The sequence below is a fragment of the Hemicordylus capensis genome, chromosome 3 (genome assembly GCF_027244095.1).
Source record: "Hemicordylus capensis ecotype Gifberg chromosome 3, rHemCap1.1.pri, whole genome shotgun sequence".
In the NCBI taxonomy this organism is placed as follows: domain Eukaryota; kingdom Metazoa; phylum Chordata; class Lepidosauria; order Squamata; family Cordylidae; genus Hemicordylus; species Hemicordylus capensis.
Window position 1 is genome coordinate 14,727,515 of NC_069659.1, and position 27,341 is coordinate 14,754,855.

The 27,341-nt window shown below is 45.5% G+C and overlaps 1 protein-coding gene and 1 long non-coding RNA gene across 18 annotated transcripts in view; one reads left to right on the forward strand and one right to left on the reverse strand.

Moving 5' to 3' along the window:
• The window catches only part of DLG2 (discs large MAGUK scaffold protein 2), a 1,429,269-nt gene that overhangs the window by 1,042,428 nt on the left and 359,500 nt on the right, over positions 1 to 27,341 (reverse strand). The window lies entirely within an intron of this gene.
• Positions 6,266 to 11,642, forward strand: LOC128348718 (uncharacterized). Its single transcript, XR_008318277.1, has 2 exons — positions 6,266 to 6,397; positions 11,208 to 11,642. It is a non-coding gene; the product is annotated as an uncharacterized LOC128348718 (long non-coding RNA).

Below are 27,341 nucleotides of genomic sequence, written 5' to 3' on the forward strand. Positions count from 1 at the left end.
TGAGAGGGGTTCCACATTCCTGGTTTGAATACTTCTCCTAACTGAACAATTTTATTTATTTCAAGCCTAGTGGCTCTGTATTCTGTTAGGGACATGAACCAAACTAACTTTTATACACATTTGCTACACTTGTATAAGCTTGGATTAAACAATACCATATCACCGCAGCCCCTGAGGAGAATCCCTTCCAGTGCTCACATGTAGTCTTCCATCCAAATACAAACCAGGGTGGACCCTACTTAGCAAAGGGGACAATCCATGCTTGCTACCACAGCCATCTCCCTGGTCTGCTAGTGTTCTCTTGCAGGAGGGCTTCTCCCACTTTTTTTTAATGTAAAGAAGCATTCAAATGTTCTGCTACTAATTACTACATTTATATACCATTTTCAACTAAAGTGTCCAAAGCAGTTTATATGGAAGAACAAATAATTAATAAATAAATATGGTTCTCTGTCCCTAAAAGACTCACAATTTTAAAAGAAACAGCAGCCACTAGAAGGATGTTGTGCTGGGGTTGGATAGGGCCAGACCACCGCCACTTTAAAAAGTGCCTCTTTGCTCAGTTAGCAGGGGTTATAAAATTCCAGATCTCAAATGGCACATTCCACTTGGGCTAAGCCTAACCTTTGCAGGGGAGTACCTGTATTAGTGGGGTGCAAAGGAGGGGGAAATCAGCTCATCTTTTTTTCTCCACTACTGTCACCAGACCTCCTGGCAGCCACCACCTAGCAACAACCATTCTTTCCCCAAAATGCCCCTGTGAGCAATGCCACAGCCTCATGTTGTATCATTCCCAGGGGACATTCAGGGGGTGGGGGGCAGATAACAGCAGCCACAAGAAAGAACTACACCACTGCAAATGGTGAGCCCCTCTCTTTAAACTGAGCCCTGCTAACTGAGCAAAGACACACTTTTTAAAGTAGCGATTCTCTTATATTTAGCAGGGGTATTGAAATCGGCCCTATCCAAACCCAGCACGGCATCCCTCCAGTAGTTGTTGTACCTGCCTTATGTTTCTTTTTGGATTGTAAGCCCTTTGGGGACAGGGGGCAATCTTATTTATGCATTATTTTTGTATCTAAACCATTTTGAGAACTTTGGTTAAAGAACGGTATATAAATAGTAGTAGTAGTAGTAGTAGTAGTAGCAGTAGTAGTAGTAGTAGTAAACTCTCTGAAAAATCACCCCAATCCCCACCCCCCACCCCCCCGAGGTTTGCCTCCTGTGAATGGGCTTGCAAAAATTCAGGGAGGGGATTGGGGCTCAATCCTACAGTCTACTCCATGGCTCCAGCATTCTGTCATCTCTCTTGAACTGCTGCTTATGTAGACCCAGGCTGAGGTGCACACGTGAAGGGGCCTCACATCTCTGTGGATGTTCAGAGAGTGAAAGAGATGCAGCAGCAGAGCAGCTGAATAATAAACCATGCTCACGCTGTGTTTGCAAGGACAATGAAGGAGCCAGCTTGGAAGGAATACAAAATCTTAAGTCGCACATAATGAGAAAGACCTTCTGCCAGAAAGCTGCTGTGAATCATAGGAGATAACACCAGGCTAGATAGGCCAATGGTCTGAATCAGTAGAAGGCAACTTTGTATGCTCCAGCATAAGCAGAGTGGAAGAGCATCTGCTTTGCATGCAGAACTTAAAGGTCCCGGGCTCATCCCCTGGCATCTCCAGTTAATGCCGGGAAATATCCATCTGAAAACTTGGGCAGCTGCTGCCAGTCATTGTGGAAAATGCTGAGCCAGATGGACCAATGGTCTGACTCAGTTGAAGGCAGCTTCCTACATACCTATAATGTGCTATACTGAGAAAGGGCAGATGGGCATTCACTGGGGGCCTCACCATGCCCCTCAGCTACCAGCTGACCATCTCTGCTGTATCCATAGAAGGTACTGACTTGATCCTCCAGATGTTGCTGAACGACAACTCCCATCATCCCCAGCCACAATTTACTGTGGTTGGGGATGATGGTACTTGTAGATCAACAGCATCTGGAGGGCCAGGTCTGCCCAGCCCTGAGCTAGCTTAACATGAACATTTTGGGTATGGAGATAGTTACTGGGTTTGACAGGAGAAGGAATCTGATGGTTTAGGTTGATTTGCTTTTTCTTTTTGAACTTCCAGAAAGGAAGGCATGTACATATGTTGATTCTAGGAACCAGTTGCGAAGAGCAAAGCACTTTGCTGCAGTGGGTGTTACGTGCAGCTAAAAATATACAGGTGAAGGACGCCTCTAAACTTGGAAGTGTTATCAAATATTCATAACCATTGTTCAAGATACAAACGAAAGATTTTGTCCCATTTCTAAGGCAAACTTGACTGAGTTTACTTTGCTTTCTTCTTTACAACTCTAAAGCGGATCCCTAATTTATCACAATATTATTTCAGCTTCCCAAGGGTTAGCTATGTGAGTGCACTACAGCAAAAACAACAAAGAGCCCTGTGGCACCTTAAAGACTAACCATTTGTTCTTAAACTTCTGTCATGCCCCTGAGCCACTCAGGACTCAAGGAGGCCTATCAGGCAGAGAACAGGGATGCCTCAGAGCACAGGATAGCTCAGAAGGGGGTGGTGGTTAATTCCCCCCACCCCAAACCCTTTTCTAACCACTCAATTGCCCGAGTCATCAGGCCCTTGCTAGCAGATGCCCTCCACAGGTGCCTTCATCAGCCCGTCCGTTCTTATATGGTCCCTGGCAGCTCAGGCAGCTTTCACGAGATCCCAGGCCAGAACGAGATCTCTCCAGAGCCCCCAGAAACCACTCAAGACCTCGTGAAGGCCTAGAAAGTTGGTTGCTGCTTCCTGTATGGGTCACACATTGCCGCCTCTTTGAAACTGGGATATGAGGCGTGCAGCATACTGTCCGGACTCTTCTTGGGTTTGGAGTAAGTACTCCCCGGGTGCCCTACCCTCGCCCGCCATATCCTGACAACTTCTTAAACTGGTTCACATGCGTTGGTGACCCCTCCCATCCCATAGCCCTGCATTTTTTAAAACTTCCATAAAGGGGGGAAAGATGTCAATCATCATGTATGAAACTGTATGTGTCTTTGCTGCACCTACATGCATTTGGAAAATGCATCACTAGATGACCACATGACACAATCATGTGACCAGTTAATCGTCAATGGCCACAATCCAATGCACAGTAAAGCATGCTCAAATCAGTGGGTTGAAGCACTCTTAATTCTGTACTGGAGGGGGTCCTTTTCAAAAAGGATTTGACTCATTTGAAATATAGTACAAAATATGTCCATAAAAAGAGCAAAATAAAATTGTGATTAACTGCAGTCTCGGAACCTGAACATCTGAGGGTTTTCACATTATATAACTCCCAAACTCTTTTTTATCTTGGAGAAGGATGGCAGGTGAGAGACAAGAAAAGAAGGCAGGAAGGACGCTCTAGAGAGGAGACGGAGGAAATCAAGCTCACATCTAAGAAGGAAAAACACAGAGGGGGAAATGGAATAAATCATGAGCCTTGTGGCCAGCATAATATTCTGTTATAAACGAGCAAAAGCTGCTTCCTTAACTCTGAATGCAAAGTGGAATTGTTATTATTAAACAACTTCAGCAGACAGCTCTATTCCTTTCCAACGAACTCCCCAAATTCCTCTGGCTGGATACAGTCAGAGGTCTCTGCATTTCATGTATCTGTCAAAGCAGGCGCTGAAACTCTGTTAAAGATGCAGGAAACTGGTTTCCCAATCTCAGCAGAGGCAGCCACCTGGGCGCTTTCCAGATTAGACCCTGCAACGGGGTCACGTCGGATCTCAGAAGTGTGCTTTCACACTTCCTTCATTGTGACACCACAGTCCCTATGCGGACAACAGGGTGCTATTCACACTGCTAATGCCTTGTCTCGAATTTAATCGCTGCAATATAGAGCTAGGACATCGAATATCCAGCGTTAAAAAGTTGCTGTTTTTTCAGGTTGTTAGTTTCTGTGAGACTGCTCCCCCTGCTGTTTATGTTTTTAATGCGACTTGCCTGAATGGAGGCATTTTGCTGCTCTTGAGCAGCTAGTCTGGAAAGCACCCTGGGGCAGAATTCCAAGGAGATCAGGACATCTCTTTAGACAGGGGTTTTCAAACTTGGGTCCCTGGATGTGGTTGGACCCAAACGCCCTCCATTCTAAGATAGGAACTGTCGACCAACTCCCATATAGTTCTGCTCAGCCCATGAGGTCTTGCAGAGGGGCTGTCCTGTGCATCTTGCCACCTTCTGAAGCACAACTGCTGGTGACACACGGACAAGCCTTCTCAGCAGTGACACCAGCTTTCTGGAACTCCCTGCCCCTTGACCTTAAGCATGCCCCCCTCCCTGTTTAATTTTAAATGAGAGTCAGAGACTGTTTTTATTCCAGCAGGCCTTCCTCTAACGCTGTGCATTTCTCTGTGACTGCCCCAATTGCCTTATCTGGAATTTCTATCATTTTAGTGGCTGTGTTTTGTATTTCACTGTGTTTTTAAACTGTTATAACATACATTTAATTAAAAAAAAAACCCACAGTAAAACCCAAAACACAGCCTCTAAAATGATAACGTCGTGAATTCACTTGTGAAGAATGGCAACATATAAATCTTTTAAACAAACATCTGACCTAAGTTTGAAAAGCCCTGACTAAAGGGGATCCCTCATTTCTCTCCCATCCCGCAGCCCTTGGAACATCAGCATCTGAAGGCAGGTCCACTCTGCCATTCTACCCACAATCCTTGACCCTGCCTGGCTTGATTCTGGGGCCATTCATACAACCTACCAGGTGGCTGGGCGGGCAGGGGGAAGGCTTCCCAAAATTTGCTTTCCCCCTCAGATGATCCTTGTTTTGTTGGTGGGAGCGCCCTGCATGCTCCCACATGATCAGCACTGCTCTGAGCAGCGCAGATAGATCCGAGGCCAGGACTCATTGTCCCGGCCTCCATGAATCCCACAATGCACCATGCAACACGCTTGATGCATTGTGGGTTTCCCGCAAGGGATGGGTGCTCTTGACGCCCATCTCTGTGTGCGGCCAGGTTGGAAGAAGCTGGTGCTCGCACACAAGCAAGTAGCCGGGGGTAAGAGAACACTCCCGCCCTTAACCGCAGGGGTAAATATCGGGGCCAGGGGCCACTGCCCCGCCAGGATCAGCAGTTCTCATGTGCAGCCTAATCCAGGCTAGGTGTCCATAGCCCAGGTTAGGCAGCACATGAGAACAGCCTCAGCATCTTTTCTTTGCTCCATACACGTGCATGAAGTCAAAGTGTTAGTTCTCCTGGCCTGCTTTCTATTTCTCGTTCATGCTGCTCTCTTGCATTCCATTTTGTTATTTTTAACTGAATTTTATGGCACCGTATCTTATGTGATGCCTTGGAGGACAATGACCAAAAGATGGCATATATACCCAAGACAATTAGATTGCGCAGTATAAAATGTAATGAAATAAATATGCATTTTAAATAAATAAAATAAAATAAACCCCCACCATAAGAAAATCAAATAAGCAAAGGTCCATCTATTCCAGCATCCTGCTTAGGGCTTGGCTATCTGGTCTCATCTTTTCTCCAAGATCAGAACTGCTGCAAGCTTTGATAATAGTATTACCAGTTTGAACTGAATGAACATAAGATCGGCCCTGCTGGATCATACCAAAAGTCCTTCTAGCCCAGCATCCTGTTTCCTATGGTGGCCAGCCAGAGGTTTCTGGGAACCTAGAAATAATAGATGTAGGCAAATAGCTCTGCCTTGCTTCGGCTTCCCTGGTAACTCTGTTTTGGTTCAAATGAAGGCTTGCTTTTCTCAGGGCATGAAATTCTCTGCAACAGTCTCACTCAAGGTGAAGATTAAATTCCAGCGTGGAATTTGTAGCTTCCCTAGGCTAGGGATGTGTGAGTTGGCTCGAGGTCGAGCTGGTAACACTCAAACTGGCCTGGCTTGAGGGCTGAGCCTCGAGCTGGACTGGGCCCAGTTTGGCTCGAGGTCAAGCCAAACCCGCCAGGCCAGGCCAGGCCCAGTTGGGGTTTTTTAAAAATGATGGACCTACTGCCATTGTGGGGCTTTGGGGGTTGCTGTTGTGACTGCAGGGGGGTCTCCTTATGTTCCCCCTCCCCCTCCCCCGCCAACCTTCCCCTGCCAGCCTGCCCCGGCTGTTTTCAGCCTCCTTCAGGCCATTATCAGCCCATTTCAGGCCAGTTTTGTCCCGTTACGTACCTCTCTGCGGTGACAGTTTGGAGCAGCCATTTTGGAGGCCGCTGCGTACCCTGCCATACAGATGGCCAATGGGCATGTGCAGCGGCCTCCAAATGGCTGCCGCCACTGCAGAAAGGCCTGAAACAGGTCAGGGGAGGCCAGCAGGGGGACATCAGGAGGCCCACCATGTCCACAGCAGCACCCCCTGAAGCCCCACAATGGTGGTAAGTCCACCATTTTTTTGTTTAAAAAAATTTCACACACCCCCACTTGCCCAAGCCTGGCCCAAACCCATTAGGACTAGAGAATAATTATGTCAAAATATGGAATTCAGTTAAAATTGATCTACAAAGATGGTCTAAAATGAATTTGTCTTTAATGGGAAGAATTTCAGTGGTGAAAATGAATGTCTTGCCTAAAATGTTGTTTCTCTTTCAGACTATTCCCATAATTAACACTTTAACTTGTTTTAAGCAATGGCAGAAGGACATAACTAAGTTTGTTTGGCAGGGGGAAAGACCAAGAATTAATTTTAAGAATCTAACAGATGCAAAGGAAAGAGATGATCTTACCTTGCCAGACTTAAGGTTATATTTTGATGCTGTTTGTTTGACATGGTTAAAAGAATGGATAACGCTAAGAAACCCTAGAATTCTTGATCTGGAAGGATTTGACAGAAGGTTTGGATGGCATGCATATTTGTGGTATGAAAAAAGTAAAATACATAAAGATTTTTTGAACCACTATGTGAGAAGGAGTTTAATGAGGGTGTGGTTAAAATACAAAAATTGGTTTGAACCTAAAACTCCGTTATGGGTATCTCCGATTGAAGCCTTATCACGTAAAGAAGTAAATATGCAAATGTGTTGGGGTACCTATAGGTATTTGTTACATTTTCAGGAAAAGGATTGTAAGTTAAAAAGCTTAACTGAAATACAAGGTTTGGTTAGAGATTGGTTTCACTATTATCAGTTAAATGAGATGTATAAAAAGGACCTTAAAGTCGGATTTGAGGACCAGACTTCAAATTTTGAGAAGGAATTATGTCAAAATGATGAAAAATTAGTTTCTAAAATGTATAAACTGTTGCTTTTGGAGGAGACAAGAGAGGAAGTGGTTAAAACGACTATGGGCGTAATATAGAAATGGCAGCCTGGGAAAAGTTATGGAAAAATGATTTAAAATTTACTGCATGTTATGCTATAAAAGAAAACTATTATAAAATGATGTATAGATGGTATCTGACACCAAAAAAATTGGCATTAATGTATAAAAATGTTTCAAACAAATGCTGGAAGTGTGGACATTTTGAAGGCACATTTTTTCATATGTGGTGGACCTGTGGGAAGGCTAAAGCCTATTGGGATATGATATATAATGAATTAAAGAAAATCTTTAAAATGACATTTCCTAAGAAGCCAGAATCCTGCTTGCTGGGAATAACACAAGGTGCAATTTCTACAACTAATTTAACATTTTTTATGTATGCCTCTACGGCGGCTAGAATTATATATGCACAGAAATGGAAGACCAGTGAACTGCCTTCAAAAGAAGACTGGCTGATAAAAATTTTGGAATATGCGGAGATGGCAAAACTTACAGCACTATTAAGAGATCAAAACTTGGAATGTTTTAAAGAAGATTGGAAACCATTTTTGTTGTATCTAAAGAATTATTTTCCTACTATGGACTTGACAGCAGGGTTTGAAATTTAGTAAAAATCGCAGGTTGGTTAGATTAATTATGTTTGTAAGGGTTTGAATTTATTTTTTGAATTATTATTATTATAGCAAGGGTAAGTTTTATAGTTGATGATTCACGAAGAGATGTGAGCGGGAAGTCCACCTTTTTTGTGTGTGTATTTGTAATGAATGATAATATTACGGTTGTTAAAATTAATAAAAATTGAATTTGGGGGGGGGGGGAAGGACTAGAGATGGACCAGACCTGGTTCTAGTGTGCACAAAACCAGACCGGACCCAGTTTGGTTCAAGTCCGGGTCTACTCGAACCAAACAAGATTTTCTGGTGTTGTGCACACCCCTAATCTAGGCTAGAGGTCATCACCACATCTTGAAACAATGAATTGCATAAATTATTTGCTGTGTGAAGAAGAGTTGGTCCTGAAACGCCGTCCTGACAATCAGTTTCATGGGATAGTCCAGGGTCTTCATGTTAAAGTGGGAAAACTTCTGTCTATCTACTTTCTCCACATTATGTGTCATTTTATAAACTTCTGTCACATCACTCCTTAATCAGAGAAGGTCTGTAGTTCACTGGAGGATAATCTGAGAGCCTGCAGAGGGTCACAGGTTCAATTTATGGTAGCAGTTCCAGGTAGGACTGGGAAATACCCATCTGAAACCCTGGAGAGCAGTTGCCAATCTGTGCAGGAAATACTGAGCTAAATGGACCATGTATGATTTAATTTGGGCGGTACAGAAATGTATTAAATAAATAAATAATACATAATAAATGAATGTGCATGGTACAGTATGCTACATTCTGCACAGTCCCAGCTGACACCAAGGACCTATGGGGAGTGCTGTGCAGCTTCAAAGGCAACTCTGATGGTGTAGCAATGGGACTGCTACAGAATGCAAAAGCGCTCCCTGGGAGCAGCGCAATCAGGAAAACACTGGAAACATTGGAAAGGAGAGCTGTGCAGCTGCCCAGAAGCACTTTAGAGACATTCTGCAGCAGCCCCATTGGCTACACCATTGGGACTGCCTTTAAAGTTGCACAGCAGCTAAGTGGGTCCTTAGGCTTGACAGGAAACTGCACAGGATGTAGCCCAGTGGCATTCCTCTTCAAGACCACCCCTCAAAAGATGGCAGCTGGAGGGTTAAAATTCCAATTTCTTAAACTCACTTGCTGCTTTCATTTCCTTCAATTTTCCTCATTTATCTTCCCAGCGCCTCCATCAATGGTACCCAACTGGCTGTATTTGTCTCTCGCCTTAACATAATCTAGTGCTATTACCAACTGTGATCAGCTCACACGTCTCAGTGAACTACTGAGAAGCATTTCAAGGCATCTCTCTTTTCAATAAGAGCAGGATTCAAACTTAGCTGGCTGAAGAAGCCACTTGTAGAATCCAGATATTCTCCCTAGCCTTTAAAATCCCTTAAGTTCTCTCCCTCACTGCCACTGCTTTTCAAATGAGTCCCAACAGAACATTTCAGCCAGTGATGCTACAGAAATTCACTCATTTCCCCCTACACATGTTGACCTTGCAGGACATTCTTTCAAGCTGCTGACAGGGAATTCACAGGAACAAGGTGTTGGTAGTGTGGATGACTAAACACTCTTTTTAAACAAAACAGTGCTTAGTTCCACTCAAAACACTTGTCATGAACAAACACAGTTTGAGTAAGGATCTTCTCTACTATATTTGTCAAAGAGTTAGGAAAATGCTTCAAAATAGTTGCGGAGTAAGGGCCAAATTAGATCTCATTTTAGTCAGTCTTTGGAATAGGATACTTAGGAATGGGTATGGCTCTTCCCACACAAAAAACAGCATGTTTAAAGCAGGGATGCAGACAATCCATCCCCACACATGATAAAGGTAAGTGTCAGAAGGATGTTGGGACATCGTCAAAAGATGACACGATGGATGCATTCTTGGCTCATCTCCTTTTAATCACTTGTGCTAGAAAAGTATCATCCAAAAATGGATAGTGCCCTTCTCCATGCACAACCTGGACCTGAATCAGATTGAGTGCCCCCCCCCCCCACACACATACACGGCTGCTTTTTGTACACAAAAGTATGGCCCTCTACTGAATAATGAAAACAAGGGCAAAAGTACACATTTTTAATATTTTTAACCCTGACTGGCATAGTTGTTCTTTAGCTGACAGCAGCTGGATCAGAGTCCCTGTCCCATGGTTGTAGGATAGGGTGTTTTTAAACCTAAACCTGCACGGTCCTGATCCAGTTGCCATTTACAAGGAAGAACATACCACATACTTACATATAAATACTTCGTAATTACATAGTGGTTAGTGGATCTTCAAGCATTTGGAAGTATTGAGATAGGTTTGGAATACACAAATGATATGTTGTTCCTGTAATTCTTATAACCTGGTAAGGTAAGTATTAGGAAGTATTTGCAAAAAGGGGATGCCATTTTCAGTGGTAGTCCCATGTCACAGCATAAATTAGCTTATCAGGGTTACCCTTCTCCTAACATGCTGGTTTTCTATGTGGAGAAGGAGAAGGAGAAGGAGAGCTGGTCTTGCAATAGCAAACATGAATTTCCTCTATGCTAAGCAGGGTCCACCCTGGTTTGCATTTGAATGGGAGACTACATGAGGGAGCACTATAAAATATTCCACTTGGGGGATGAGGCCACTCTGGGAAGAGCACCGGCATGCTTGTATGCCGAAGGTCGCAAGACCTCATAAAAACATAAGAACAGCCCTGCTGGATCAAGCCCAAGGCCCATCTAGTCCAGCATCCTGTTTCACACAGTGGCCCACCAGATGCCGCTGGAAGCCTACAGCAGGAGTTGAGGGCACAGTCTCTCTCCTGCTGTTACTCCCCTGAAACTGTTACTCAGAGGCATCCTGCCTTTAAGGCTGGAGATGGCCTATAGCCCTCCGACGGTAGGCATCTCCAAGGTATCTCCAAGGTAGGGCTGAGAGAGACTCCTGGCTGCAACCATGAAGAAGCCTCTGCCAGTCTGGGTAGACAGTACTGAGCTAGATGGACCAAGGGTCTGACTCAATATAAGGCAACTTCTTATGTTCCTATGTATATGGAAATGATCCCCCCCTCCCCGTTTTTAACAAAGGAACATTCAGGCACATAAGCTCCCAACAGGACTCTGAAGGGTTATAGCCTACATGCCGGTTTACTACCAATGAGAACAAAGCCTAAGAGAAAGCCTTGGAGTATTCTCTTTACAAAAGGAGTAACAAAAACATTTCAAAAGAGTTTTTGCGGGTTTGAAAGGGAAAATATCTTTCCAAGCCTTGGGGGTGGGGGTCAGGGACAGAATTATTGAAGTAAATGTTGTTTGGCTTCATAGGATCTCACAAGACGTGATGTTCATTTTGGAGAAAAGGTGACTCTGCAGCATCCCCCCTGACATCACCATGGAGACCTTCATTGAGAACTCCCACTTGTAACCTTTATTCCAACATCGGTTTGTTTTGTCTCCTAGCTACCCATCCTCTCCCTCTGTGTGTGTGTGTGTGAAGGTTTGCCTGTGTATGCCAAGGCAATCTTTTCTCTAATCTATGCATCTCCCTTGTGAATGCTCCGTTGAAGGAATCATCTCTCACACCTTTGACTCCTTTCACTACTAACTGACAGTGTGCTTTCCAGCTCACAACGACTACTACGTTTCCACATATGCTTCAAACTTAAAAGTCTGTCAGTCTGTAGCATCTTAATAACAATGCAGTGAACAGTAGAAGCAAGCATGGATTAGCCAAGAATAAATCTTGCCAGACTAATATTATATCTTTTTTGATGGGAATATTTGATCCACAATTAGTGGATTGTGGGGATGCTATAGAAGCAATTTATCTTGATTTAAGCAACACATTTGATAATGTTCCCCAAGATATTTTTGGTTAAAAACTGGTCAAATGTGGCCTAGATGATAATGTCATCAGATGGATTCACAATTGACGGGAAAGCTGTAAAAAAGAGTGTTCACTAATGGCTCCTTATTAGGTACAGTATGTGCGAGCCGGCATGATTCAATCTGGGCTCGACATCGAACTGGCTTGGTTTGGGCAGTCCAAGCTTGAACTGGACCAGCCCAACAAAGCAGGGTGCTGGTCCAGGTTCAAATTGGACCGGCCCCCAGTTCTAAGAACCAGTTTGCAGACCGACTCAAGTATACTTGTAAAGGGGAATCCTTGAGTAAAGGAGACATCCCTCATCTTTAAGATAAAGGAAGGGGGGTGGGGTGGAGAAAAAAAGTGTCCTCAGTAAAAATACCCAAAGGCTGTGATAGGAAGAGCACAAAGGTGTGTCCTCTAGAACAAAGACCAGGAGACAACACTAAATCTAATGTCTTAAAAGATAGAAGAGCCGATTTCAGTTCAACATCAATAGAAAGTTCTTAACAGTAAGAATAAATGGGCCAGCTTGAATTATATGTCCGTAGGTATGCATGATAAGGACAGGGTTGTGCCAAGAGTGCCCTCACTCTGATGTCCCAGAAGACATCCAGACATGCCCTTGGGGCACCCCTTCATTGCACGAGGGGATTGTTATTCTGAATCACATCTCTACACATGCTCCAAATACCTGATTAATACCTGTCTGTTGACCTTGGTGCGACCCTGTCCTTATCACATGTGTTGGTGAACATCTTGTCCAAACTGGCCCAATGGAGTCAAACACCTAGGGGAGGGATGGACGCATCTTTACTGGAGGTCTTCAGGCAGAGGCTGGGCAGCCATCTGTTGGCGATACTCTAGCTATGGATATAGAGTAGGGGATTGGACTAGATGGCCTGCAAACCTCCTCCAAATCTATGACTCTATGATCCCAGCCAATTAGATCACCACTTCCCCTCACTCTGTCATTAGATCACCACTTGATCTCACGCTGTCATAGCTAACACTTAAGCCTTCCTTCAACACAATCCCCCCAAAACTGCCAAAACTGTTGAGTGCATCTTGCCCCTGCCAAAACTATTCATGAAATATACTTAGCATTTTTTGCTCAGCTCCGTTTAAAATATTTTTTAAACAATGCCTTATTTTTTGCACATTAAAGTCATTACCCTGAGAAATCAGTGTGCACAAAACTGAAAAGTTCTTTTCAGCATCTTAATTTTCCTTCTGCAAGGAAAAAAAATCAAAATAATCCTTTTTTAATTTATTAAAGGGAAATCAACTTTCTAATAGGCACATTTAAAAGATTTATTCATCTGTAAAGAGATTAAGTTCCAAGACTGTTTCATATTCCATTTTCTTTTTCTTTTTTAACACAGACACAACAATTTTATAGTGCTGAGATCCACAGCTCAAATTATGAGATTGTTGAGCTTCCTGCATAATCTAAACAAATGATTTTTATAAATACTGTACTCAAAGATCCAAGAAAGATGGAAAGCATGACATTCACTGATGATCGAACAATAATGTGAATCTAGTAAATGTATATCTGGTCTAGATATGCAGTAATAGAAGACTGCTATACTTGCAACCATATGTCTTTTATCTTATCTCTCCCAATTCTCCAATTTTAACAGATCATTTATTAGGAAAAAATGGAGACAATGGCATAGTAATCAAAGCATTAATATATCTAGAGTGTCCGTGGTTCTTCATATACATTAATCTGTATTGCTTTAAGGTTTGTCATTACCAATTGTTACCAATACTACAAATGTGGGAGACTGAGAGAGGGGGAATTGTCTGCAACAGTTGAGCCCTTTTCAGACATTAAGTTATACCTGCCTACATGTGGCTGTACACATGCACATGTTTTTGTGTGACTGACTGTACATGAATTCATTCTAAAAGCGAACCTGAGCACAGGATCTTGCAAATGCAGGGTGCAGACATGAGAACAGCCCTGCTGGATCAGGCCCAAGGCCTATCTGTTTCACACAGTAGCCCACCAGATGCCTCTGAGAAGCCCACAGGCAAGAGCTGAGGTTATGCCCCCTCTCCTGCTGTTGCTCCCCTGCAAATGGCATTTAGAGGCATCTTGCCTCTGTGGTCGGTAGTCGCCCTCAGACTAGTAGCCACTGACAGACCTGTCCTCCATGAATTTATCTAAACACTTCTTAAAGCCACCCAGGCTGGTGGCTGTCACCACATCTTGTGGCAGAGAGTGCCATAGATTAATTATGCATTGTGTGAAAAGTACTTCAGTCTTAAATTTCTTAGCAATCAGTTTCATGGGGATGACCCCTGGTTCTAGTGTTATGAGAGAGGGAGAAGAATTCCTCTCTGTCTTTCCAGGAAGCGGTGGGGGTGGCTGGCTGGCTGGCAGGGTGGGGTACACACTACTTTGCATGCAGCAAGTCCCAGTTTCAATTCCTGGCATCTCCAAGTAAAGTTGCAAAAGACCGCCATTTGAAAACTGGAGAGAGCTGCTACCAGTCAGAGCAGACAATTCTGGCACAGGTGGACCAGTGGTCTGATTCAGTAGAAGGAGGCTCCTTATGTTTAGGGGAGAAGTGGTGGTGGTACAGCACATGCCTTGAAGGCAGAAGGGCCTGGATTCAATTCTCTCCATCCCAAGTTAAACAGGAACAGGCAGAATGTGATGGGAAGAACCTTCTGCCAAAAAAACCTGCTGTGAATCAGAGTAGACAATCTGGGCTAGATGGGCTACGGTGGTCTGATTTGCTCGAAGGCAGCTTCATATCCTCTGTGGCAGCTCAGTGGAAGAACCTTTGCTTTGCCTGCAGTGGGTGGCAGGTTCAGTCACCAGCACCTCAGCTTGGGAAAGAGCTGCCTGAAACCCTGAAGAGCTGCTGCCAGCCTGTGTAGACAATACTGAGTGAGATGGGCCAACAGTCTGACCCAGTGTAAGACAGCTCCTGTGCAAAGCATGGTTCTGTCTCCCCACCTGAGATTTAGTAGGTCTGTGAAATTTTTACCAAGTGTACTATTTATTTTGGCTCTGAAGCTTAGTTTTATTCTTATCTGTGGCTAAGAGAGTGAGCTGTGCTCCTGAAAAAGCCTAATTTGCTTTGCCATGAATTTACCATGTGGCCTTAAACAACCCACTCCCTTTTGCCTCAGCCCCTCAATCGGAAAAATTAAGAGTAATCATACCTACCTCTGTTACAGAGTAGACGGTGCACGTGAGCATTCAAAAATACAAAAAGCATTATAAAGCCTACTAAGTACAGGCATCTTCAAATCCACTTGCCAGCTCGCCAGAGGTGAATGACCCCAGCCCTCTGGCAAGTAGGACACCCAGCTGCACAAGGACATCAGAGGTCTCATTCCCAGTGTCATTTTTGAGAAGTTAAGAAACAGCAGGAATTCTTTTTGAGCAGTCAGAGGGGGCTCCCCTCCGACCTTATCATCTCTATATCCCAGTGCAAATGAGAGAAGACCCAATTCTCTTCTCAACCCTCTGCCGGTGTGCTAGAAAAAGATCCCAAGAGAAGAGAGGGGACTCGTGGTAACCACAACTAATGGCTGGTTAGTGAGCTAAGCCTAAATTTATGGATCCCTGACTTTGTGAATTAGGAAGGAACTGAGCTCATTTTGGGGACACTTAACAAAATAAAACTGTTTCAGAAAGCTGCAAGTCAGTGGCTCCAACTAAATAAATCATTCCCGCTGAAGTAACACGCAGATAATTGTCGGGGGAAATCCTATGATTTATTGGGGGGCTTGGAAAGAGTCCTTTTATCTTTTTGAAGTCAAAATGAAAGCTCTTCTAAAAGTGTTCTATAATGAATTTACAAGTGGGCATGGAAAGGAGTAATACAGAGCTCTCTCTATGTATCTAGGCTGAAACAGTGTGGTGTAGTGAGTAGAGCATCTGGTCAGGTGACTCCACCATAAAGAATCATATGGCTCATCTAAAGATTGCTCACTTATTTCAAGTGAATGACGATATGGCATCATCAATGACTACATGGGCTAACATCCTGACTAACACTGTGCTTGCATGTAAGATTGTTGAGATTGCGCAAGGCTATTGTGCTAGCTAGTTGAATTAAGCCTGGAGCTTGCGGACTAGATTAGTTTTGCACCTAAAACTGGGAAACAAGGTTCACCTGAGTGCAAAAGCATACTTCCCCAAATCCCCATGATTTAGTGCAGCCACACAATCTTCTTACATTTGCACTAGCACAAAAAGCATCGAGTTAGGATGTCAGCTAGTGAAAGAGAGGTCACAATCACATCCACTGGCCCTGTCCTTTGCATGTTCATAAGAACGTCTTAGTTCTATGCATGCCAGGTAAACATGAAGCTGCCGAATACTAAATAAGGCCATTGGTCCATCTGGCCCATTGCTGTCTCCTCTGACTTGCCACAGCAGTCCTTCAGGGTCTTTCACCATAGGTTGTACCCTTCACCTGATACCTAATACTGAACTGTGGGTGCCAGGGATTGAGCCTGGGACCTCCTGCATGCAAAAGAGCATCCACCAATTTAAGCATGGCACTTGAGCCAGGCAAGAGATGAAGCAACCAGGAGGAGTGAGCAAACCAAGCAGGGGCAGGATGCTGCCTCCTCCACCTCCTCCTCCTCCTCCTCTTGATCACATCAGTCTATTGCCTGCCTGAGCCAGACAGATGCGACCAGTAAGAAGAGAGAACAACCTGCCCCTGCCTTGCTTACTCCCTGCTCCTCCTGCTCATATCAGTCCATCACCTGCCTCAGACAGACAGACATGACTAGGAAGAGCAGCAGAAAAGCAACACAGGGAGTCCTCCCCAACCCAATGGAGCAAAGGGCCTTCCTGGGGTGAGCAGTGAGTTCGTGGTCTCCCCTCTCAAGGAGCAACAGTCAGTCTGGCTCTTAAATTTTCAGTCTGGCTCCTAAATTTCCGGGCTGGCTCCTAAAACCAAAGAAAACTGGTCAAGGTCTGATATAGTCCACTCAAAAACATTCCCCTTGTTCAGGGGCTCTCCAACTTGGGATGCTGTTGGACTATTGCTCTTTTCATTCTTAGCCACAATGGCCTTTATAGCTGGGGATGATGGAACCTGTATTTCAACAACATCTGGAGACCCACATTTGAGAACCCTTGTCCTGTTTCATTGCTCCAAGTACGAGCCTTACCAATGCTCCCTTCAGTTGTCCAGAAGAACAGAATATTGATAATAACTACAATGGAAGCAAGTTGATTTCAAAAATATCTCATCCGCAGATAAACTGCTCTTACGAGCTTCTGGTAAAAATAGAGCTATATGAACCTGAGCTCACCATATGCTAGAAATAACACAAATACAGCTAAATATACAAATAATATTCTCAGTCTCGTTACACCCCCATGAGGTAGGTGCAGTGATATTACAACACAGACATTCACTCAGAGATTGCCAAGGAACATTTAATAGGGACACTGGTGGGAGAGGCAAACCGTTCCAAATAAAGAGTGGCCCATAGCCAGCGGAAATAAAGTGATTTTCTACACAGCAGCAAACATGTGCTTCCACACTTTCATGAGATTTGGACACGTGTGAATTGCTCACATGCTTGGATCTCACTGGGTGGCTTCAGAGGTGGCAAGAAAGGTTCCGCCAACCATTGGTTCCTGGCGAGTCCCTGCTCCCGGAACAAACCCCACGTTCTGCTCCCAGATGCGTCGGGTTCCTCAGCTGCACTCTCCTCTGGAAACCAGACCTCCATAAGCTAAGATTTTAAGTTGGTTACAGAGGACAGGTTCCCAGAGAGAAGTGCAGCTGAGGTTCTTGACACTGGCAGGTTAGGACAACACGCCAGGAGCACCTGTTCCTTGGAAACCAACGGTAGGCAGAGCCTTACTTGCTACTGAGAGAGGTGAAGCCACCTATAGCCATAGCCAAGCTTTGGCACCTCTATCTTTCTCGAGGAAAGATCCAGAAGTCTCTACTTCAAATGTAATGACAATCAGGAATCTGAACCCGGTTCAGGCATTCAGTGAGTCCCACATGACCCAGCAGAATTATGGGGCAGCTCTGATTACCATGTTTCAATATCTCCATGTGGAACCTACAGAAGTGGTCACCATGGATTGCACAATCATGGAGGCCTTTTTTCAAGCCATTGGGGTGGATCCAGAGGAGCCTTGAGTGATCAAAAAAGCACCCATAGGGACCTCACAGAAACCATCAGGAGACCCAGAGGAAAGCGAGCCAACACTGCACCGTGACCTCAGGAGGACACTGCCCTGATTGACTTGCAGGAGTCCCCAGAGGACCTACCAGTCTTAGCAGAGCCCTCATTAGCAATGGGGATGGGGCTGCAGCTCAGTGGCAGAGCATCTGCTTTGCATGCAAAAGGTCCTGGGATTGGTCCCTAGCAGCGTCCCCAGGTGAGGATGGGAAAGACTCCTGCCTGAAACCTTGGAGAGTCACTGCCACTCAATCTAGAACAGGCCTGCTCAACTAAGGCCCCCAACTGTTTTTGAACTACAACTCCCATAATCCCCAGCCCCAGTGGCCAATAGCCAGGGATTATGGGGATCGTACAATGGGTACAGTAACCAGTCTCAGAACTGATAATGAAGACATGGAAGTGGTGGATAGCTTCTGCCTTTTAGGATCGACTGTCAATAGTAAAGGATCCAGAAGTCGAGAAATACGCTGCAGACTAGCACTTAGTAGGGTTGCAATGAAGGCCTTGGAAAGGATATTCAGATGCTGTGACGTGTCTATACCTACACAGATTAGAATCGTTCGGACAATGGTTTTTCCTGTGACCCATATGGATGCGAAAGCTGGACTTGAAGAAGCAAGACAAAAGAAGTATTGACGCGTTTGAACTCTGGTGCTGGAGAAGACTCTTGAGGATACCATGGACAGCCAGGAAAACAAACAAATAGATCATAGAACAAATCCAGAATTTCCACTTGAGGCACAAATGACCAGGCTCAAACTATCATACTTTGGACATATTATGCGAAAATCCAGCTCCCTTGAGAAGTCCATAATGCTGGGGAAAGTTGAAGGAAAGAGAAGAAGAGGACAACCAGCAGCAAGATGGATGGACTCGATTATGACAGCAACGAATGCACCACTAGAGACCTTAAAGGCCAAGTTGAAGACAGATCATCCTGGAGAGAATCTATCTATGTGGCTGCTAAGAGTCAACACCGACTTGACGGCACTTAATCAATGAGGCCAACATCTGCAGGATGGCCTAAGTTGCGCAGTCCTAGTTTAGATCATACTGAGCTAGATGGACCAATGGTCTGACTCGGTACAAGGTAGCTTCCATGTCCCTATGCTTCCAGAACCAGAACTTAGCATTTCTTAGAGAAGGGGTGGGGCCAATTCACTGCCTGGGCAGCAGCTATAAAAATCAGCAGTCTACTGTAAGCTGACACAGGAGCAGCACGCTCTTCTTTATTGCTGTGCCCAGCTCTTGTTTCTCTGCTCAGTGCTGGTGAAGATTCTGCGTCTTGCCCTTGAAGCTGTCTGGTGCACTCTTGCAGTAGGCCCTGAACCTTGGATAGGGTTCTATCCTATCCTATCCTATCCTATCCTATCCTATCCTATCCTAGAATCCTGAACCATGGATAGGGTGGCCACATGGAAGGGAGACAGGTTCTTGTTCAACATAAGAACAGCCCTGCTGGATCAGGCCCAAGGCCCATCTAGTCCAGCATCCTGTTTCACACAGTGGCCCACCAGATCCCACTGGAGAGGGGCATGCCCTCTCTCCTGCTGTTACTCCCCTGCGACTGGTACTCAGAGGTTCTTTTAACAGATGTACAGGAGGTGGAATCTGGCATGCAGGGGAAAGAAAACCTGCACCTACAGAAATCCTCTCTTCTGTGCCTCTCTTAAAGGTACAGGAGACCTGGCATAAGAACATAAGAACAGCCCTGCTGGATCAGGCCCGGCACCCTGTTTCACATAGTGATCCACCAGATGCCTCTAAGAATACATAGGCAAGAGGTGAGGGCATGCCCTCTCTCCTACTGCTGCTCCCCTGCAACTGGTATTTAGAGGCATTTTGCAAAGGCTGGAAGTGGTCTCTTTTCCATATGGAGGTAGCTGGAGCCATATTGAGGCTGGAGGTGGCCTCGTTTCCATATTGCAATCCAAGCCCTGGAGAAGACCCTGACTCTGAATCAGATAACAATGTAAATGATTTTTATATTGTAAGCCCTTTGGGGACAGGGAGCTATTTCATTCTGCTTTGGGAAACTTTTGTTGAAAAGCGGTCTATTAATATTCGCCATTGCATGATTTGCTCACGTTTAGAATGTGATGGAACCTGGAACTGCCACCTGCAGCAGGAGGGTAGCTCAGCCTTGCTGTAAGATGGACAGGCTTAAATTTTTAAAAGGAGAAGAGGCTGGTCAATTATCAGGACTTCAGCAGCAGCAGCAGCAGCAGCAGGGTTAAAAATACCTTCCCTCCATGAATCACTGTGTGAGAACAGTCTCCGTTATCCTCTCGCTTTCGATCGTGCAGCAGTGAGCCTGAATTGGTGGGGTCTGAAAGCTCCTACAGAAGGCCTGCTTTGGCACATTAGCGGCATAACTACTGTGCTTTCATTCTAATAATAGAGTTTTGATTGCTCTTTTGAGAAAACATAAATAGCCCTTATTCATTCCGCATGTGTTCGGGAGCAGACGCCAACCGTTGGCGGACAAGAAAAAACAGTTGAAGCAATCCACTTAACTTCATCCAGTTCTAGATTGTATCACCGCCTCCTTCAGACCCAGACTATTCAGTGGTTGGAAGGTGCATCTGGCGTAGGCACTGGCTCTGAGGAAACACCCATCGGCCAGCTGTTTTCTCACCTGGTGAATAGCAGGAGTGCTTCAGTCCAAGACCCACCTTCCACTACTGAGGGGCAGGCAATGGGGAAAATGTGTCATAGTTGCTAGGAGAGGTAGGAAAGATACAGGTCCAGGCTGGAGGCCCATTAATAATAGAATGAGAGGGCTGAAAAAGAAGCCCATTAATGCAAGCCCATTAATTCCAACAAAAATATATAGGAATGGGATGGCAGAGCAGAGGGAGGGGGTGTTTAGCCCTATCCTGCTGTGTCACAGCCACAATGAAAACGGTGTCCTAAGAGCTATTAGTCCCAGAAGCCTTGCTGCTACTTCCCATTTTCCCTGCTGGGGGGCGGTGGGGGCGGTGGCGGGGGGGCTTCCTCGCACTCCACTGCCACCGGCGCACGGGTTTACCTTCCTCCGAACAGTGCGCCTGCACTGTTTGAGTATGGAGACAATTGCGTCTCGTGACATCACGTCACGCTATGGTCTCCATACTCAAACAGCACAAAAGAGCTGTTCGGAAAAAGGGAAGCCCATGCGCTAGCCGATTGTGGAGTGGGGGGCAGCCAGGGAGAAGCCCGCCCACTGCCCTCACTCTCCTGGCAGCGAAGATGTGAAGTGAGGGCAGTGGCGGCGTGGCGGCGAGCTCCCCCACCCCAGAGGTAATTAAGGGGGGGCTTGCAGATGAAGGGGGCATGGTTTTGGCACTGGGGGAGGCCCTGCCTAACTTTGTCCCCTGGCCGCTGGGAACCCCGCTATGCCCCTGGCCTAAGATGCTGTCACCAAAGGTATTTAAGGCTTCAAAGATCAATACCAGCACTTTCAATTTAGTCCCAGCTTCGCCTGTTAATGAGGATTCAATGGAAAAGAAGCCTCTCTGTGGTGGTAGTGGCCACCAGTCACTACAGCCACTAGCACTATCTGTGCCTCAGGATCCCTCTTCCAGTCCTCTCTTCCAGTCCTGTGTTTTGGACAGAAAGAGAGCCACATTAGCCCTGTTCAGACACTGAAACTCTTCTCAAGATCAGTGCACAGAGCTTTGGGCAAGTCTTCAGGGAGAGCGGGTTAACTTACCCCTCCCCACGGGTGATCACTGAGCCGTCCCTAGGCAGCCAAATCGGAGCCGGTAAAGGTAGGGGGCATCGGGGGCAGCCCTAGAATGTCCCGCGCAAGTGCGCAGGGCATTCTGGGGAAACTCCCAACACCAGGAGGCTTGTTTTAGCCTCCCAGCCAGGGGTCTCCTCACAAGTCGTCACACTGTGAAACAGGATGAGTGGAGCGCTCACTCTACTAACGTCATTTAAGTGGAGGGCTACTTTAGCAGGCTAGCCACCACTGAACCACCGGGCTTACCCACGAGCCCAGTGGTTCTCATGATGGAGGAAAACCAGGCTGGGCTCCCTTAACCTGGTTTTCCTCCATTATATGAACAGCCTCACTATGTTGTACCTGAGTTCAGATGCATACTCATACATGTTCCTGTGTGAATGACGGTACCTGCGTACATACTGAAAGTGAACCTGGGTACAGGCTCCTCAAACACATGGTGTAGAGAGGAAGTGCACTGCATGACATGTGAACAACGGTACCTATGTACAGATCTGCACTTGTGTATACTGCACACAGACTGTACATGTGCTGAACATTAAGTATATGAATATGGATATTTATATACAATGGATATTTATAAACCGCTGCTCAACAGAAGTTCCAAAAGTGGTTTATAAAGAGTGAGTGAGTGAGTGAGTGAGTGAGTGAGTGAGCGAGCTAGCCAGATAGATAGATAGATAGATAGATAGATAGATAGATAGATAGATAGATAGATAGATAGGCTCCCTGTCTCCAAAGGGCTCACAATCTAAAAATAAACATAAAGGTAGACACTGGCAACAGCCACTGGAGGGGTGCTGTGCTGGGGTTGGATAGAGCCACTTGCTTCCCCCCCCCCCCCCCCGCACTAAATAAAGAGAATCAACACTTTATAAAGGTGTCTCTTGGCTCAGTTAGGGCTTCTGAATATGAGCTTCTGAGTATGACTATGACTATAAATAAGGCTTCTTAATACACTCGCTCACACACAGTGTAGCACCTCACTCTTTTTTTTTTTACTAGCCAAAGCAGCTCTATCCCTAATTCAAGTCCAACTATGTATGTAAAAATATATGTTTGTTTACAAATGTAAACAAACTGAGCAGTCGTTAACTGGTGTGCAGCACAGAACTTCTTCCCACTAAGCTTTGTCAACTGAGGCTCTTCCCCACTCCAGGAAATCAAGGAGGGTCTCAGCAAAATCCTTGTTAAATCTTTTGAGCCATTCCTTGTCAGAAGGGGGAATCTGTTCTACTCTCACCTACTATGGGAGTTTTGGAAAGGTGCACTCCACATAAAGGTAAAGGTAAAGTGTGCCGTCAAGTCGATTTTGACTCTGGTGCCCACAGAGCCCTGTGGTTTTCTTTGGTAGAATACAGGAGAGGTTTACCATTGCCTCCTCCTGTGCAGTCTGAGGTGATGCCTTTCAGCATCTTCCTATATCGCTGCTGCCCGACAGAGTACCAGGCCAGCAGGGTTTCGAACTGGCAACCTTCTGCTTGTTAGTCAAGCATTTCCCCGCTGCACCACTTAAGTAGTTTGAAGCAAACAGGATGTTCCGATCCTGGAGCAGTGCCATTCATCAGAGGGAGGCAAGCTTGCTTATGCTCTAGAAGAAGAAACTAGGGCCATTATTTCAAATTAAATAAAATGGGTAGAGCTCTAAAAATACTCCAGATATCCAAACATAAGAACATAAGAACAGCCCTGCTGGATCAGGCCCACGGCCCATCTAGTCCGGCATCCTGTTTCACCCAGTGGCCCACCAGATGCCGCTGGAAGCCACAGACAGGAGTTGAGGGCATGCCCTCTCTCCTGCCATTACTCCCCTGCAACTGGTACTCAGAGGCACCCTGCCCTTGAGGCTGGAGGTGGCCCACAGCCCTCTGACTAGTAGCCATTGATAGACCTCTCCTCCATGAAGTCATCCAAACCCCTCTTAAAGCCATCCAGGTTGTTGTCTGGCACCACATCCTGTGGCAGAGAGTTCCACATCTCTGGGCTCATGTTCATAATTAAACCCATACACTCAATCCACTTCCTTCTCTTCCTCTGTTGTCTTCCTTGTGTCGATGTCTGGATTGTGAATCCCCCTGGGGCAGGGACCTGTCCTCTCATTCTTTGTAAAGAAATAGATCATTCTGTAACAACAAAACAACAATGCTAACAATAATGTCTAGCATCCAGACTTATGAAAAGCGTGTGCAAATAAGTTGCACAAGTGCAAGGATGTTGCACTAATTAGTTGCACGACATTGGGAATTGCATTACTAATGTCACACTGGTACAAATATCCCTGCACTTCTGTGCAACATGCAATGTGCTTCCTACCGGAAAAACTCTCCCTCCCTCCATTTATATTGCAGGGAACATTTGTGCAAAAGGGTAAAGGTGCAATTTGTGGATTTTGTACAGCTACTCCATTTTTTTGCGGGTGTGCAACTTTGCTGTGCTTGTGCTTTGTTAGTCCGGATGTTGGCCAATCGGGTTTATTGTATATTATTTTATTATTCGTTTTATTATGGTCTTTTGCCAACTCAGGGATCCATTTGGGGATCAAAGAGCAGGATAATACTGTATAACTAAACATATTTTCCTTCATTGCTGCTCTCTATTTCCCGCAGTAAATACCCAGACAATCTTTCAAGGACCCACTACACTCCATAGTGTCTTCCAGCATGCTTTTTCTTCCTCCTTCCCTGATTGCTTTGACAACAATTGCACACTACAGGCACTTTGTTGCGTCCTAAGTGCCAGAGTTTTAGCAGAGAGGTTCTATTATTCATTACTGGAATTGTTCTCATTCATGGGATGGCTTGGAAGCCAGTCATTCTTTTACTGTATTTGTGGTGGGCTAAACGGGGAACAGAATTAAAGGAAGGAGTCACACAGACAACCTCTGTGATTAATGGACTCCACAGAGTACTGAAGGGCCCTTAGCTCTCCTCAGTGTTTCAGGGCCATCACAACTACAGTGTCTAAGTATTTTACTTCCTTTAATGTATTTATTCAAATTGCTCTCCTGTGGGGCAAGGAAGAACTATTAATTGAACTACTGAGAAATGAATAGCCCACTGTGTTGAGACCAAGCACAATCTACAACAAAAACCCAGGATGCAGCTCAATTCTGCCCATGAAAACAAGGTGCCTTTGCTGGCTTACTGTATTTTATTCATTCAGGGGCTGACATCCAGACTAAATTACTCCTGAGTAGTCCTGTTGACATAAGTAGTCAGCATGCCTCCAGAGTATTCAGCCAGTTCGTTTGGATGTCAACCAGCCAGTCAGCATTCTGGGTTGTTGTTTTTCGCTAATTTAGATGTCTTTTTTAACATGTAACATTAATGTTCTTGAAAGAGAACAGAGAAAAAATGGACACCTGCAGCCCCAACATGGCTATGCAGGAGGGAAATGAGGGCACCAGGAGTGGGAGGGATTATTGGCAGAATGTGAGGGGGTGGGTGGGTATGAACATAATGGATACAGGTCTGGAAGGAAAGAGGGTGAGATAAGGGGAATGCAAAAACCACCACCACCACCACCAAGGGGAGACATTCTGGAAAGAATCAAGGGGAATGTGGAGAACTGAATTTGCAGAGGTCCTCCTGTGCTGTCATTCACATGGCTTCTCTATCCCTCCCCACCCCCTTTCAGGCTGTCTCTACTCTTAGTAACATCAGTACATGAGTCAGAACTTTAGCCTGGACAGGTAGGGTGGAGGGGCAAATAACAACCCCATGAGGTCAAGGTCTTATAATGCGTGTTCAATTCACTCTGAAATCTGAGATTTCACCTAACAGGACTGATTATGTACACCTAAAGAGTATTTGCAACCAGGATTATTGGAATTGTGTACTTTAACTATACGGACTATGAAGCCCATGTCTCAGTGCCCGAAATTTGACCAGCCATGGTGCTCCTGGAGGCAGGAGTCATTTACTTGACCTGGCTAAATTGTGTTTCTGTGCTAGATCAGATGAATACCCAAGTGTGGTTTGCAAACGTACAATGGGCAATTTGTCTCAGCAGTGTTTTTCCAAGCCAGACACTCTCTGTGTGCTTCATTTAATTTCCCAACTTCCCTTCCCTTATGCTTCCCCATTAACTTTTGTCAGTCATCCAAGCTTCAAGATCATCCTCAAATGCTTGTGCTCCAAGGGCTACGAGAGGTGAAGAAATGGTACCGGAGAGTCTAGGAGTTTTCTGTTTTCCAGGGGAAGAAAGACTCAGTTTTGTTTCCTAGCAGCTGGTCACTCATCAAACACAGGGTGAAGACGTTTCAAAACATACCGATCCAAAGCAAACAGCTCAAGGGTGGCTTGTGGTGAAATTTGCAATTCGTTTGCAAGCAACTTGAACGAAGGAAGATCCCTCTTCCTTCACTCAAGTTGCTTGCAAATGAATCCCTCTTCTGGATGAATCCCTCTTCTGGCTGGCTTAAGCATCCTTTCTTTTATATATTGAGGCTCTTCTCACAATTGGTGAGAAGAGCCCAGATGGGGTTTGCAGGGAGAGCGGGCTAAGCCCACTCTCCCCGCAGACAAGCAGGCAGTCTGCTCTGGGCGGCCAAACTGGCCGCCCACACAACTGGAGCAGACTGCCTGCTCGTCTGCAGGGAGAGTGGGCTTAGCCCGCTCTCCCTGCAAACCCCATCCAGGCTCTTCTCACTGATCTCAATATATAAAAGAAAGGACACTTAAGCCAGCCAGAAGAGGGCTTCATCCAGAAGAGGGATTCATTTGCAAGCGCGCAGGGCATGCTGTAGAGGAGAGACCCACGAGCCGGGAGGCTGCTTCTAAGCCTCCAGGTCGGGGGTCTACTCATGAGTTGCCGTGGTGTGGAGCCACGCTGAGGCAACTCACGATCAGAAAGCCCAGATTAGTGGAGCACTCGCTCCACTAACCTGGGCTTAGGGGAGGGTTGCTTAAGCAGGTGACCCGCTTTCGTGAGACTGGGCTCGGCTGCGAGCCCGGTGGTTCTCACGGTCCTGCAAAATTGGGCTAGGCTCCCTTAGCCCGATTTTGCATGACCGTGAGAATAGTCTCATTATTTCATGATGGGAGGGAAACTTCAAACTTGACTCTTGTATTTGCTTCTGCTTTATTTTCTTACCCATCTTCACACACGCTTTTGATAAAACTATCACTGCATGCAATTCAGCCTTACAGCAGGGGTAGGCAACTTTGGCTCTCCAGCTATAGTTGAAGTACGACTCCCATCATCCCCAACCACACTCCTACATAGGCCCAGTTTCAATTGCTTCACATTTCTCGCTTATTTCACTTGCCTCTCTTCTTTTACCCATTGTAACCTTGCCTCTCTTTCCCTTCCCTCTTCTTCTGTCAGCTTCCCCACTGCCGACATTTAGCCTGGAAGCTCCCTGGGACAGGGGCCTCCTTTCTACTTACGCTACCTATGCAATACATACACATATGCAACTACCTTATTCACAGCTGGACCACTGGACCATCTAACTCCATAGTGCCTACACTGACTGGCAACAGACAGGGAACTCTCCTAGACTGGAGATGCCAGGGATTGAAACTGGGACCTTATGTATGCAAACCAAACCCTCTGCCATAGCTCAGTGTGCCCCATCGATGAACACTGACAACATAACAACATTGTGGTGTTGTTGTTGTTCACATTGGCAAAGGAAATTTTGGTTAGATGGGTGCACAGCTTGTTC